At 39.1% G+C, this 16361-nt stretch overlaps 1 protein-coding gene across 11 annotated transcripts in view; it reads right to left on the bottom strand.

Annotated features, from left to right (window-relative positions):
- The window catches only part of LOC131069149 (protein SHOOT GRAVITROPISM 6), a 381540-nt gene that overhangs the window by 104127 nt on the left and 261052 nt on the right, over nucleotides 1-16361 (bottom strand). The window lies entirely within an intron of this gene.

Raw genomic sequence — 16361 nt, 5'->3', positions numbered from 1 at the left:
TCATCCTCAACATGTCCACCACTACAACCCATGGGTGTAAACTCATCACCAAGTGCTGCTTTAGAAAACTCAACTCTATCCGTAGATGGTGAAGATTGTGCTAATCTCAACACCACGGTAAGCTCCTCAACCTGTGACTGTGACTCCTGAAGGGCCAACTGGGTGCTCTTCAATGAGTCCATAATCACCTCAAGCTCATGGATGAGCTCATCAACCTCCTCCTCCTTTCCCTTCAGTGCATCATAGCAAGTGCAATCCCACTCAAGAAGATAATCCCTATCAACAAGTAATTGCAAGTAATTCTATTTCATTATCCCAATGGCCTCTCGTAGTGCATGGAACTCTGCAAGGGAAATGCCACTATCGCCGTGCTCATCTGACATAGGAGTACGCCAACCAAGCATAGCCCACATCTGATGAGCAACATCAAAGTGCTCTATGGCTATGACAATCATGCTATCATTGACCTTAAGTTGCCCAACCAAATGATGAGGTCTCTGAAACTCCCGACTGTTGTGACTTCGCCACACATCACCCCATCGCAAATGGGGTCCACCCCTTTTCGCTTGATTGGTTTAGTTGCTTTAGTCATATAGGGTTTTGATCCAGTAGCAATTCAGTCTCACAACAGTCTTCAAGTTCAAATTTCAACCTTCAATGCTGAGGAAGCAATTGTGAATAAACCTAGGAAGATCGATGAAGAACATTTTAACCTCCTGTAGATCAACTTATGTTGGTTAGAAACCAAATGCCTATTAAAAACTTAACTCCCAATGATGAGAAGGAGATTCAAGAACAACCTCAAGGGATAGGAAGTCGATCTTCCTTAGAAGGGAAATAAACGCTAAAAGGAAAGAGGTCAATTTGCATCTAAGGATAAAGAACAACTAACTCCTTAGGAAGATGAAGAATGAAAATATTAAGGCACAAGGATGGGAGTTGAAAAGTCTCAAAGCCGAACTTCCAAGGATGTGAGTCGGTAGAAGAAGATGTAAATTAACCCAAGATCGTGGGAAAAGACACTCAAGCAAGTAAAATCGAAATGAAACATCTACACTTGAGGGTCGATTAAGGCGAATTTAAGCAACCAAGAGGTTAGAAAGATACAAGTTAGATGAGATAAAATTCGCTAGGAAATAAGGGAGATGAAATCACCACACAAAGTTCAAGAGGAGGATGTTTGGCACACGTGAACAAATGCCTTCTCCCATGGCAACCAACATGATCAAGAATGAAATTTGTCAAGTTGCTGGCTTCCCACCCGCAGTCCAATGCAGTGAATTGATGGTGGAATGTGCAAAACACTATAACCCCGAAGAAAGGACTATAGTAGCATCCAACGGAATGGTCTTAGCACACCTTACAGAGGAAGCAATCGGAGAAACGTTTGGTATCCTGCACCATGATGGGATGGTTGAAGTTTGAACTGACCAGGCAAGAATCAGAAGCTTTCTTTGAAAAGGCATCGGGAAGATGTATGAACCACATCACTTTAGACTGGATGAATGGACCCAAGAAACCACAATCCAAGATACCAAAGAAGTTTATATAATCTGATTTCAAAGAGGAGTATGGTGGCATGGTGTTCTTGCTGAATAGGATCATGGGGTGTCCACAAGGAGCAATATTTGAGGTATGGATGTTTTGTTATGTGGAAGATGTTTCCCTAGGCTTGAAGATAATAAATTGGGCTAAGTTAATTAGTAATAACTTAGACATACAGCTGAGAGAATTGGATAGAACAAAAACATTTTACATGAGCTCCTATGTAGTGTATGCTTTGGCTAGGCACATAAGGTATAAAGGGTTGATATGCAAGGGAGAGGTAGGCATCAAAAAAGGTCAGCTCAAGGTTTATGATTGCTATCCTCAGCTACGGTTACATGAAAAGAAACACTTTAGGAGAGTCAATGATGTATTCACAATGTATCTCACTCGGTTGTTGCAAGGAGGACTCCACATGAGACTATCTAAAGGAGTAATGGCGTTGGTAGAAAAGTTTGGTTCGTGGTTCATAAAATTCCCCACCTTCTCATACATCAGGATTCAAGGATGTTCATACCATCTGTATCGTCTTCCACGATATCCTACTGATAGGATGGTACTACTTGAAGTAGTAAGGCAGCTAACGGAGTTTGATTTCATCCAAAAGGAGTAAGGAAGGCAAGGAATTTCATACCCTATCTCAATTGGTAAACTGATGGAAACATGTTATTCAGCCAAGGCCGCTGAGACAACAAACATAGATTTGGAGTTCTATCAACTGGGTGTCTACAAACAAAGATCACACTTTGATCCTTACAACAGAATGCCTACCATTGGAGGAAAAGGGTTTAAACAAAGAATCGATATGGAAGACTATTGGCCAAATCTTGTAAATGAGTTTGGGTTTAGAGAGAAGATGTGGTCCAGGATGTCAATCGACTTCATCAAGAAATGTAACATCTTCCCAATTCCAGATCAAGTTGAAGATGAAGGAGAACAAGTATTGCCACAATACAAACAAGAAGAGGATAAATCTATCTTAACACCTAGTGGGTCTCAACCTGAACTCACTGATATCAATACATTAATGAAAGATGTGTTGGACAACTCATGATGGTGGATTGAACAGCAAATCAATAACTTGAGGAGCCAGGGGATATCACTCACATATGGCAAGATGGATGAGATTCCTCCTCTACAAAAGATGAAGCAATGAAGAGCAATGAAGAAGTAAATAGTGAAGGAGAAGTTCAAGCCTCCAAGAAAAGAAAGAATACAAGTGTCAGAAAGGAAGTTGCTAGTGCTGAATCCAGAAGAAACAAGTTGAAGACCAACACTACCTCTTCAATCACAAGTACTTCCTTGGTAGGAGAGTTAGAAATGAACTGAACTTCAATTGAAGAAGGCAACTTGGGAAATGAGCAAAGGGTAGAACAACCTACTTGTGTCCAAGATAGAACATCACCAATTCCGAATTGTGTGGAAGAAGAAAGAATAATCATGATGGAAGATCTATAAGGTCATAATCAAAGCATAAGCGGGAATCAAGATGAAGCAACCATTTCAACCTTGAAGGAAGTTAGTAGAGAGCCGATTGGAAGAAGGGATAGAATTGTCTACGGTTCTTGATTGACTAAAGGATGAAAAAGAAAGCAAGTGTAGAAGTTAAACCTATTGGAGGCATAGATGATTTCTTTGCAAGGATTAATCAAGCTAAGGAACAGAAGAAGGCAAAGTCCTCCCACATCTCTAGGGATGATTTAGGATCACGCATACTACAAATAGGCAATAGCAGTCCCTACCGTTGACAAGCCCAGAGATAAGATCACCGCCATGGAGTATGAAGTACAAAAAGTTGACCTTGGACACACTACTGAAGAACAAGAGTTTCAAGAGGTGGGGGATAATCTCATATCCATTCGACAAAGGCTTCACAAAGTAGAAGAAAATAAGATTAAGGTAGAAGCAGAAAATGCAAGATTGAAGGAGTACATACAAAGCCTAGTGAAATCTATCAGACAAGAAGATGAAACATTTGTCCCACCTCCTTCCATCTCCCAGGAGCCATTTGAGAATCTTGAAGCAATGCGAAATTCAAACCAAGGATTATAGAGATGGATGGAATATATCTCAAAGCAAGCGGAAGAGTTTCTACAAGAGGTGGTGAGAATATATAATGAAGTGGTAATGTTTAGAGGGAGGTTTCAAAGCATGCAAAATCAGTGGGAGGACGTCCCAATGGCACAAGATAAGATGATTGCTCATCTCAAGGTGTTGCGATATACTTCGACTTGAGTAATGGTACAAGATGTTATAATCCAAGAGGGTAACATTTATGACTTCCATCGTTGGCATAGCTCTTTGATGATGATAAAGACAACACTTGATAAAGTAAAAGGAGAGTATGAAAGGATGGAGGAATCAATTAAAGGCATTCAATCAAGGATCCTTGCAGCATTGGAGAAGTTAATAGGATAGGAAATGAATGAAAAAGATGGTTTAGATCTTGAAGAGTTAAAGAAGGTAAAGAGTGCCTAGTTCCAGGGGTTAGAGTCAGTTCAAGAAGGCTAGTTGAATGATATCCTTTCACTCATGATCTTCATCAATCACTTCCAAAGAAGGCAAACAAAGTGGGAGAAAACTCTTGAGGCTTGTTCTGATTAGTTGGACATGGTAGATCTGCAACTAGACGCTTTGCCAAGTGTCGCCATAGAAGAACTCGATTCAATCATGTCTAGATTCGTTGCATACTGAATCAAGGAAAGGGATAAAGGAAACAAGGTTCTAGAAGAAGATCTGCTAGAAGATTAGTTCTCATTCAAATTTCTTATTGTTTCTTGCTCCTCATTGTTGATGATAAAGATAATGCTCCATTTTTGTTACTTAGTATTTAGTAAAATTGGTTGGAAACCCTGATTAGGGCTTAAATCATTTAATCTTGGCCTTTGATTTTAGAATAATCTCGGCCATTCATTCTTTTGGAGCTCTATATAAGCTTCCATTTTTTCATTTGTAAAGAGAGAGACTTGAAGAATTGTTGCTATTTTGCTGCTGGATTAATAAAAACATTGAAGTATGGTGTTTCTATTTAATCTTTGAAGCAGTTGCATGGTTATTCATATTCTCAATTCAAGTTTTAGATTTTGTTTAAGTATTTTAAGTTGAATGATAGAATGTTGTGTATGAATCTTGGTGAAACTCATAATCCACACCACTTGCAGTTTGTTGATTGCGAATTCGCCTTGTGCAGTCAGCCAAAATCCTTGTATGTGCTTAAATTCAATTGTTATTCAATCATTGATATGCATTAAATTAATGGTGTCTATGTTTGGTAATGATATGAAAATCATCTAACTTCCTTAGAAGACTGCATTAGCCTTTGCATAGATGTTCTTGCATGTTGAAGCAAAGAATAGTAGAATTTCACTAGAGGTCATCCTCCATCCTTACATTCCTAGGCGTAGTATAGTATTCCTCAACCCTCAACTTTTGCACTTTTTTATCAAACATTTAGAAGTAGTAGTAAGTCAGCTACATTGCATATCATTTGAATATCCTTCCTTGAAAGTTAGACATTCATCATTAAGAAGTATGTAAGGCCCCTTGGAGGAACAACAATCACAACGGCCAACTGTGCTTATCCACAAGTCGTGACCCGACATTAGGAACCTTGGAGTCTTCCAATTAATCACATAGTTTAGCATTTGGGAAGATTTTGCTCAAGAGCGGATAAGTTACTTTTGGGTATTTTATTATGTGTTTGATTGTGCCTAAAAAACACATCAACAATGACTCCAATGCAAGCTCTTTGAAAACAAAGTTTGCACTGTGATATAAAGTTGTATCAACATTGCCCAACTCATGATAAGAAGCATCGCGTGTGCAATCAACTGTGCACACATCAATAATCTAAGGTACTCGTGCTATGTGCCTTGTGGGATGGCTCAACTCGCAAGGTAGAAGCTGCTGTTATGACAGTATCTTCACACACTTCCACTCCCAATGTAACTGTATCACCATCCAGAGCATGATCCTGAGATTCAATGCCAACAAATGAATTTTCTAACTTGTTTTCTAAGGCCTGATTTGAGAAATCAGACTCATCATGACATGGATCCACAACATGCAATGCATCATTAGTACCTAATTCCTGAGTACATTCATGCGACAACTCAATAGTAGCATCTTGCACGTGTAGTCACTACCGACTCATGCTGATGCAAAGTTTCGCCATTGCTGTCATGTAAATCAGAACTGTTATGAGTCAAAATTCCCATGCAATCCCCATTCTTGACACTTGTATCATGAGTGCCAATACTCAAGGTCACTCCCACAACACTTCTGAACTTACCATGACTTTCAAATCATTATTATACTCAAGAGGAAGGCTGCTGTCATGAAAATCAGACTTGTTATCATGACTGATAACAACTTCTTGAGTGCCAATAATCACCACATTCTCCACAAATCTCACCTTCTTTTCATGTACTTGCTCCTCCTCAATCAAATAAGGTTTCACCTTGTCTTCACACTATTCAAAAACACTGCACATCAAAACGTAAGCAGCTCGAGAAGTCAATTTTTCTCGCCTATGAACAGCTAGAAGAAGTATCATAACGTGCTGAGAGATATTATCGATGTTATTAACAATGGAAGTCATGATATCTCTCATGTAGTCCTGTATATACCTATCATGCCCCAAACTAATGGATTGGACAAAGAGCTTGAATAACTGCAACACAAGATCATGCTAATCATAATCAAGCATGGCAACACATGATCTAACTTGTGCCATTAGCTCTAAGACCTTAACCTTCCGTGCATAGGTAGGACTCCCAATGTCTCCAATCCAAATCATACAATCAACGATCAGCTAAAAAACCTCTCTCATGGTGTTACCAGTATAAGGAGCCTGAGGAACTTTGATCCTAATGAACTAACTGTAGCATAGGGAAACAACAAGCCCGATCTCACTATTGTTATGCCTCAAGTACCTATGCTCACCCAACACTGTCACTGCAAGACCCATTGCTATATGAAGCACTACTGAAGGTGAATTCCCTACCATACTCAAACTTTCTTCCAGCCTTCTAAGAATACATAATGTATCGGACTATGGAATTTCACCAAGTTTCTCAACTTGTTCATATATTGTTTTTGCTAACCAATTCCAATCATCAGATACAATTTGTTTGTCACTAAGTGAACCCATAAATTAACTCTTGACTGGATAACCAAGAAACTAAAAATGCAAGAGTGTTGAGCACTCAAATGTATCAAATGTATGCTCAATAAAAATTTAATTCAAACCCCAGCTGGATGGCAGGAAACTGCTCTGATACCACTATAATATCCCACCCCCTTGTAAAGATATTTACGATTGATTTCTGCCTGTTGGTTTTTGTTTTGCTTTTTTTTTTTGATATATTTGCAATGCTGGATACAACAATATAATGCAGCAAAATAGAAGATATTGCAATAATAATTTTCAACTTAAAAACTAAGCATTACATAGGGAATACACAGCTGAAAATTCCAGATTTTTATATCAGCTTAGATAATTAGTATTTTCACAAAATATTGACAACCTAGTTCATAAAATATCCCCTATTATCTAAAACAACAATACCCATAAAATTTGGAGGTTACAAATTATGAACTCACATGTAAAATATGCCTTGAAACCCTCTGAAATGGATCCCAGAATGAAGTATAAAGTTTGCAGCAGTATAACAGCACAAAAGGTAGCTTTCAATGGATGCTTCTTTAATATTTTGAAAACTGCTCACAAACCTGTTGACGTGTATTTTATACACAATCATACACAGAATAAAATACCGACAGGCATCTTATCCTCTCTTGAGAAAATAGTCTCTAACTGCTGAAGATCTGCAAAAAGGATCAGTTAGATGGACTCCAAGGTTCTTTTAGTGGGATCTCCACGTGTGGACAAGCTTTTTTTAGTGGTATGATGTGATTTGCTGTTTCCTCCAAGGCGTCTTACGGATTCCAAAGGCTCGAAGATTTTACTAATTTAAAAGGAACTTTTCAAAAAATGGCAAAAGGACAGGGTTTAAGGAAGTCTAATCTAGCCTAACCCTATGAACGACTTAGCATGAATGAGATTTGGCAAGACTCAACCAACTTCAATTTTGCCATAAGATAACAACTCAATTGAAATTAGTGCAATCTTCTAAGGTAATAATGATGTTCAATGCATCAAAGACCAAGGACACTACTACGAAGGTACATATCCTAGATACGAAAATGCTTGAAGGTTAAGGACTCAAAATGTTTTCCAGTCGACCACGCAAGGCGTTCCTAAAATCAGCAAGAAGCTAGTGGTTTGGATTGCGAATCCTACCAAATATCAAATCTCACACTTAGCCTTTCAAATTAACAAACTACTTTGATTGAGCGTGATTCAAGTACATCCAACAACCATGAAGATAACTTAAGAAATTTGCAACAAAACACCATAACTTCAATATTTTATTGATTTCCAAGTCATCATATACAACAATTGCTTGAATTTCTCTCTTCAAGACTCAATCTTGCTACAAAATAAAAATTGCTTCTAACTCTAATCTCTCTTCTATCAACTATTATCTCTTACACTATTCACTATTATCAAATGAAATGAAAATGGGGGTATAAATAGCATCCCCAGTTACAATGAAAGGTCCAGATTGAAAGTAAATCAATGGACAAGATCATGACACCTAAACCCTAATTAGGGTTTGTTACAAATGACCTCCTTTTTACTGAACAATATTAAATACATAGCCAAATATTAAATTTGGCACAAAAATCTAGGAGGTATCAACCAATGAGAAATAAGATGTCATGTCATCTGTAACAACCTTTCATCTAGAATCTTATTCCCTTTCCAATTCTCTTTCTTAGCATATGCAATGAATTTTGTCACGATTCCTTCGATTTCTGTGCTTGGAATCTCGGGAAGATTCTTGATACTCTCTTCTAAGTGGATAACCTGATCAAATGCATCTAGAAGAGCCGTGTCCCAAGTAGGTTCAAGTTCCTTTGTTCTATCAATCAGGAGCATGGTGGCATACATCTGATCATACTGCTCATCTGTAACATCTACGTCCTTGCGAAAGATGATCTTGATTCTATCCTCAAATTCTTGTAAATCCACATCTGTCTCGACCTCGATCCTTCTGCCAAGAATGGTACGAAGTACCTCAAATACTCTGTCCTGGATCGGATTGATCACCTCCTCAACTTGACCACATCTAACACTGATGTCCTCGAAGAGAACACTCTTTATATGGAGTAAGGTTGACCACTGAAACAAACTGTGAGAATCACCTTCTAAGATCCTCTCTTGTGCTAAAATTCTTCTGGATGTGTGTCTTATTACTTTCAAGACAGGGATGACAACGTCCTTGGTATGGGCAAACGCAGCTACTGTTGCCATCAATCTGTGAATAATCTCAAGAACTTGGATAGCCTGATGGGTGATCTTCGACATCCTTGTAACAAACTCAATGGCCACCGTGTGAGATCTATCCATCCAACTACATGTACGCTGGACCAGGTTCCTGAATCTTTCTGCTTCATTGATCGATTGAAGGGGCAATGCCTGCAATGGTGATCTAACTGGATCCTGACGTCCCAAAGGTTCATTGATGTGACTGAAATATGTCCTCCATGCGCCGACCTCTCTCTCAAGCTTTCTATTCTTTTCTACTTCTTCTCTAAGCTTGTCCTTCAATGCCTCAAATGTGTCGGTGGCATCATCTAAAGTCTGCTCTGCTGTGGATGGTCCTAACTCAATAGTCTGTATATGATAGTCTTCTGCTAGGATCTCACCCTCATATTTGTCCGCTGCCGGTGTAGCTATCTGCAGTTTTCGAGATCCAGTCTCATCTCGAATCATCTTGGACATCTTTGTAGCCTTCTTCTTCTCTGTTGTCATATGTGAACGTCCCACGAGGCTCTCTAAATCAATTGCACTGTCCTCGTCCTCAATTACGATCACCTTAGTCAATCTTTCCTTCAACCAATCTGGGATATTCGATCTTGTCTCTTGAACTTGAATTTCTTTATGTACTATTTCTTCTTGTCTGGGAGGAGATGTTACTTCGTTATCTTCTTCTAAATCATAGTCTTGGAGAGATCCATCGGATGAAACATGCTGTGCCTGTCCTTCCTCCTGTCTATCATTCTGTACCATTGACTCCATGGACTCTTCCACTCGAACTGTTCTATCTTCTGGTCTGGAAGAAGTACCTGGTTCTTGATCTTTGTTGGCACCTTGCTTTTTCTTGGAAGACTCTTTCTTTTCTGATCTTTCCTTTCTCTTCGAACCTCTCGAATGGAGATTGCCCTCACTGGCACATCGAAGGTTACCTTCACCTGAATTCCTAGGATTAGGATTGCCTTCGCTAACACTGGCTCCACCTTCGGCTGGCTTTTCTTCCAAAGTAAAAGACATAGCTATGCCTTGTTCTCTCAACTTCTGATGCTGAACGTCTACCCATCTGCGAGTACAAGACAAGACTGGTGCCATCAAATCATCTAAATCCACGGCCTCGGGCTCATTCCAATTCAAACTTATTGTTTTGCTTTCTCTATCATATGAGGATTGGATGTGCCTGCCGTTGTCCTGAGCTTGGTCGGCCACTCTGTAAATCTTACATTTCCTGATGAAATCCAAAGGCAATCTAGAATGTATCTTTCGTTTCACTTCGAGATCATCTAGGAGATTCATCATAAAATCTTCAATTTGGTACTCATGTCTAAATCTTCTACCGACCGTCTCCTCTAAATGTCCATGTGGATCAAAACTATTCCTCCAAGCAAAAGATGAAAAAGGATACAAGGCTAACTCCTTCTCTGCGTCATCCATGGCTAAGACATTAGGACATACCTCAACTGAATTACCCAAAATAATAGGTACCTGAACTCCATTCTGATGTCTGTGTCTGAATGCCTTCATATATGCTGCCAACTGCCTTGTTACTTCAAGTAACACAATTCTGTCTGTCGGGTACCTTGGCAACATGTATGGAGGTAAAGGACATCCATGCACTCTAATGTAAGTGAACTTGGGAAACTGAATGAACCAAGCACCGTACCTCTTGATGAACTCCTGGGCATCCTGAGATAATCTGTTGTGAATCCCTCCTTGCAACGTCCTTGTGATGTTCATCGTGAAAGTATCATTGACTAACTTGTAGTTCTTCCCTGGTGGATGATGCAAGTAGGCATAGGATTCACAAACTCTGACCTCGCCGGGTCCTCTTCCAATCACTCCTCTGTGAGGTAGTCCTGCGTACTCAACGCTCTTGATTAAGGCATAGATGACGTATGAACTCATGTGGAAGGACTTAGTAGCCCTGAGTCTTCTCAACTGTACGTCTAAGCAATGGCTAATTATCCTAGCCCAATGTATCGTACCCTTTCCTTGAACAATCACCTGGATGAAGTAAAACATCCATTTCTCAAAATAGAAGGCATGAGGTGCTCCTGTAACTCTGTTGAGCATGGTAATCAAATCTCTGTACTCCTCCTGGAAATCAATCCTGTGTGGTGTGTTCGGTACTTTGCTCAGACGGGGACGACTCTTGAGTAGCCAGTTCTTGTTAATTATGCTTAGGCAAGCATTTGGATCATCATCGTACACTGATCTGGCTCCTTCAATGCTCTTGTATATCATGTCCCTGTGCTCTGGAAGATGGAAGGCTTCACTTATGGCTTCCTCTGAAAGGTACGCCAAAGTGTTTCCCTCATTGGACACAATTGTCCTGGACTGTGGATTGTAGTGACGGGCACACTCGATCATCAACTCGTGGCACTGAATGGCTGGAGGAAAACCGGCCGCCTTAATGATGCCACTCTCTATTATTCTCCGGGCGACAGGTGATGGCTTGCCGATGTAAGGGACCTCTCGGAACTTCTTCGTGCTAAAGTTCCCCAAGTTTGTATCTCCAATGTTGCTCCATTTAGACACGATCTTGGTCTCCACTTCTTCAGTCTTCTGATCTTCTTTCATGAGAGCCGAGCGACTGGTGGATGCTCCCGCCTTTGGGGTCGCCATACCTACACAACATTTCATTATAAGAAATAGATTTTGCAATAAATAACGTAAATAAGAGAGATAAATTTTTAGGAAACATCATGATAAGTCTCTAGAGTTATCATTTCCTAAAAAACAACGATTGAGCTAAGAGAAATTCAAGAATCAAAACTCAACAAAATTTGGAATATGACGATGAATGAATAAAGCAATAATAATTAAATCGCCATACCTCGATAGAGAGCTAACTCTAGAATGCAAAAACAAAATTCGCCTAGGCAAAATTTGAGGTATAAGATAATCTTCAATATGATTCCCTCAAAATAGACTTCGCCACCTCTGGAGAGAACGAGATCTTCAAGTATCGCCTTTGACGTGGTCTTCAAATTCGCACCACCTTTTGATAACTAATCGCCACCCTTGTATGAATGAAACTCGCACCACCTTTGGTCTTCAACGCAATTCGCACTCCACACTTCAAGCACACTTCGCACCACCTTTGCTTTCTTCAATTCGCATGAAGGAAGGTAAAATAATGATGTAGAAATGATAGTTTTTACCCCCCTTATATAGCGCTCACATCACAATTCACCCTCAAGGCCGACTTGATAAAATAAAGTAATTTCAAACGATTTTTAAATAAAATAACAAGGCCGACTTACATGCATGAGCGTTCTTATTCGACTTTTAATTATTTAATTCATTAATTAATTAAATGCCTTTTATTTTAATTAATAAATTTCGATTTTTTAAATCAAGGCAAAATAATTAATTAATGCAAAACGCCATATTAAATGCCAATTAAATAGGACTTTAAATCTTATCGAATTTTGGCGTTAAAATGAATTTAAAAAGGTTTATTTGGCGCCAAAAAATTTGAAAATGAAGTGGACGTACCTCATCGCCCTGGTCCCTTGGAGAGGGACAGGAGCGATCTGGGGTCTTAGAGCGCAAATCCTTCCAACGTGACGACCTTGATGCTTGTGTTTGATTGAAAATGCCTTGAAACGTCCCTCGCCACCTTGTCTTGACTTGTGTCGACCTTGAACTTCGGAGGAACGACCTTGAACTTGCGTAGGAAGTATCATCACCATTGTATCGCCCTGGTCCCTTGGAGAGGGACAGGAGCGAACTTGCTCTTGTGGTCTTCATTTCACTTTGCCAGGTTCCAAGTTTATATTCAACGGACTCGTCCTTCTTCACTCTATTCGTTCATGCCTTGACATTGTTTGTAACTTTGCAAGAAAAGCAATTATATCAAAAATCGCTCTGGTCCCTTCCTGAGGGACAGGAGCGAACTAGGCATTTAACACCGTTATGGACGTCCCAAAAATCTTCAATTTATATTCAACGCATTTATCTCATGTTTTCCCTTGTTTTTGAACGTAAACTTGCCTTGACCCTTGTCTGGATTTTGCATAATGAAGGAAATCGCTCTGGTCCCTGGGAGAGGGACGAGAGCTACAAGGTACCTCGCCCTGGTCCCTTGGAGAGGGACAGGAGCGATTTGGTCAATATAGGTCATTCTCCTTCGTTTTTGCATCTCAAATTATATTCATTTGGCAAAGTATCTTCCCTTGGACGTCCTCAAATCATTAAGTTTTCGAAATCTTGCAAGGACAAGGCGAAATTTGAATTGTAGCTCCGGTCCTTCACTGAGGGACAGGAGCGATTTTCCTCCTGCAGGCATTTCTGTGCTCATGAAAATCTTCAATTTATATTCAATGGAAAGATCTCGCCGTTCTCCATCACGTCCAACTTGAAATTTGCCTAGACTCTGCAGGGATGATGAGATATTTGAAAATGAGCTCCCGTCCTTCACTGAGGGACAGGAGCGATTTTGCTCCTACAGGCCAAAATAACAAGATTTTTCACATTTTAACACTTCACGAGGCGAAAACAAATCAATTCCAATGCCCAGGATCAAAATTCAAAAAAGTCAAAATTTGGTCAAAATATTCAATCGGACAAAAATTCACATTGACTGTCAACACTTAGACATATTTAAACTCTGCATTAACATTCCAATTGAAAATTAGACCATTTTGGCGAATTCATTGCATTCAAAATTTGCATCCTAGAAAAGGAAGCTCAAAAGCTCTCAAAAACGACTGGATTTTGGCTTGAAAAGGCAAAATTCAAAACCCTAAGGCTTGGCCCTAAATCCAGACAACTAACTAACTAACAAAACCCTAAAAACGAAAGCGAAAACGAGCGAAAAACAAGCAAAAAGAGGGGGTCCCCATTTGCGATGGGGCGATGTGTGAAATGGTCACAACAAAACCCTTGAGATCTCTTGAAGACTTTCACCTCCAATCTGCATAATATATTTCCCACGTGCCAAAGAGGGGAGGCACAACCAGCAATAAATATATTCAATGATATTTATCCTCAATAATGCTGATCTGCACTTAAAACCCTTGTAAACTTCTGAAATCTTTCACCAATAAAGCTCAATTGTGACTACTGTGTGCAGTCACCCTCAGATGATCTCTCACACCCTCAGGAAGCCAAATCATGAAGCAGCTACACTCTCCAAGACTGAATATTCTGGAAACCCTTGTTTCTTCTCTTTTCAGACAAACTCGTAAAAATACCAAGCGTAGAAAGAATCAAATTCACTTTTCAAAGCTTTTTATATTATTCAATTGTATTTGGTTTCATCTCAGATAATTTCATTTCAATTTCATTTACTTTTCCCTCCAATTGGTGCACAATAAAATAATATAAATTGGTGCAAAATAAAATAATATAAAATATATTTTAATAATCACTTATATCTCCCTTTAAATTGGCACTTAATATTATTCCTCATATGCACTTTATAATTTGACTTTATAAAATACTTTAATATTTGGCCTCCAAAATATAATTCATTAATTGCACTTCAAGTCACTTAAATGAAGGGTCATGGCCCCATTGAATATAAAGTGACTTTAATAATTTTATATAATTTAATTATCATTAAAGTGCCCTTTTATGATAATAATTCATTAAATGCTCAAATATTTGCCAACCCAACTGAACATGAAGATTGACATTGCATCTGAGGCCTGTCCAGGTGCCTTACTAAATATAGTCAAACGAAGGCCAATCCTGAACCAAACTGAGCTTTGATGAAGAAGAAGGCAACCAGAACTGCCAAACAGGACCCTCTGAACAACTCCATTAGCCTACGAGGGTCAAATGCTAGGCTAATCCTCCAAAAACTGATGCTCGTGAAAATGGGGACATTACACACATTCACAAAAAAAGTTTATTGAACATTTACAACCATCGTCCAACAAATGTCTTGATGAATGTGGACACCTCTTGTCAACACTTGTGCGCCATGTCAACCACTCCATATCCTTTGTTTTGTACACCATTGCTTGGTGTCGAAAGACTAGGCAATGAGAAAAACATGGTGGAGAAGGCCTTGACCAAATGGCGACTCTTGATCTCACCAAGTCTGCTAATGGAAATGAATGACTTGAACCTCACCCTCAAGGCTTGACTATGTGAATCAGCTCTCTCATAATCAATATGCAAGCTTGTGGCTGCAACTATTAACTCTATCCCAACATAGAACCTCAAAGTGCCATCATCACGATGCATTTTCTGGTTAACTATATTTTCACTTCCATATTTTTCCAAGGGTTGTGACAAATTAGGCTGGTACCATGCATTGCCAAATGATATTTAGGTCCTCAAATCATGGTAAAGAATTCTAGAAGTCTTAGTTTTCATACATTTATGGGTAATGTGTCCTATCTTAATTTGGGAGATCTGGAAGGAATGTTGCAGCCATATTTTTCAAAACAAATAGATGAATGATCCTTTCTCTTCTAGTGAATTAGAAGCAACAATTAAAGAAGTTGTGAACTCAAGGATTCAAGATCAATCCACCAAAAAGATATTAGCAAATTGGTGAAGTCCGAAGTGTCCCATAGATTATGGGGTCAACGAAAATGAAACAAGAGGAAATCCCCAACCATTGCCGAATGGATGGGTTAAAAAAGAACTTTGCATGGGAAACCAAAGGAAATTATAGAACATTAGGAGATGGCTGCATAATTAGAACTGAAGAAGGATAATTTGGACAGCCATGGAAAAAATGCAAAATGGCACAAACAACAAAGTTGAAGCACAAGCCTATGTGCTTGGCCTCTAGAAAAATAAAAGGAATGGGTTTTCGTATGTGAAGGTTGAAGGAGACTCCATGACAATAAGGAAAAGAGCTAACACCAAATTGGAGGCTTGTAAACATCCTCCAAGAAGCATGGCAAAGGACTCATTGGAGGAATACACGATTAAACATATTACTCTAAAATTGATAGAGGTAGATTTGCTAGCTAATATAGCTACTAGCCTACTACCAACCAAGGATGCACAACTAGCAACAAAGTGGAGGCATGGCTAGAATTTGGGTCCAAATTTGAATAGTTGAAGAATTGCAAGATCACGTCAAAAGGTGAGCCTAGACCCCAACAATGGAAGATGATAAAAAGGTTGAAAATGCAAACAAGGGTGCTAATCACTCCTAACATGAAACTTGAAAGTTATGTGATAAGATGCTGAAAAGTGGAATGGTACAAGGATGGGGGACAAAATTAAATAATAGAGGAAAACTGAAAGTAGTTGCCATTCATAAGAAATGGAGAACACTTCAAGTGAAAAACTATTATAAATAAAGTAAGGAACCCTCAGCCAAAGTTAAACAAGAGGGTACTGGAAAGAGTGACAAGGTAGCTGGATTATGGAATGATGGCATTTGCAATGACTTAGGTATCGATTCAAACTATGTAACTGGCAATAAAGTAAACCAATAATGCAAACAAGAGTTAAATGA

Source organism: Cryptomeria japonica, chromosome 1 (assembly GCF_030272615.1).
Source record: "Cryptomeria japonica chromosome 1, Sugi_1.0, whole genome shotgun sequence".
Lineage (NCBI taxonomy): Eukaryota > Viridiplantae > Streptophyta > Pinopsida > Cupressales > Cupressaceae > Cryptomeria > Cryptomeria japonica.
Note: the sequence above shows the minus strand (reverse complement) of the source record. Positions and strands in the feature narration are given on the sequence as shown.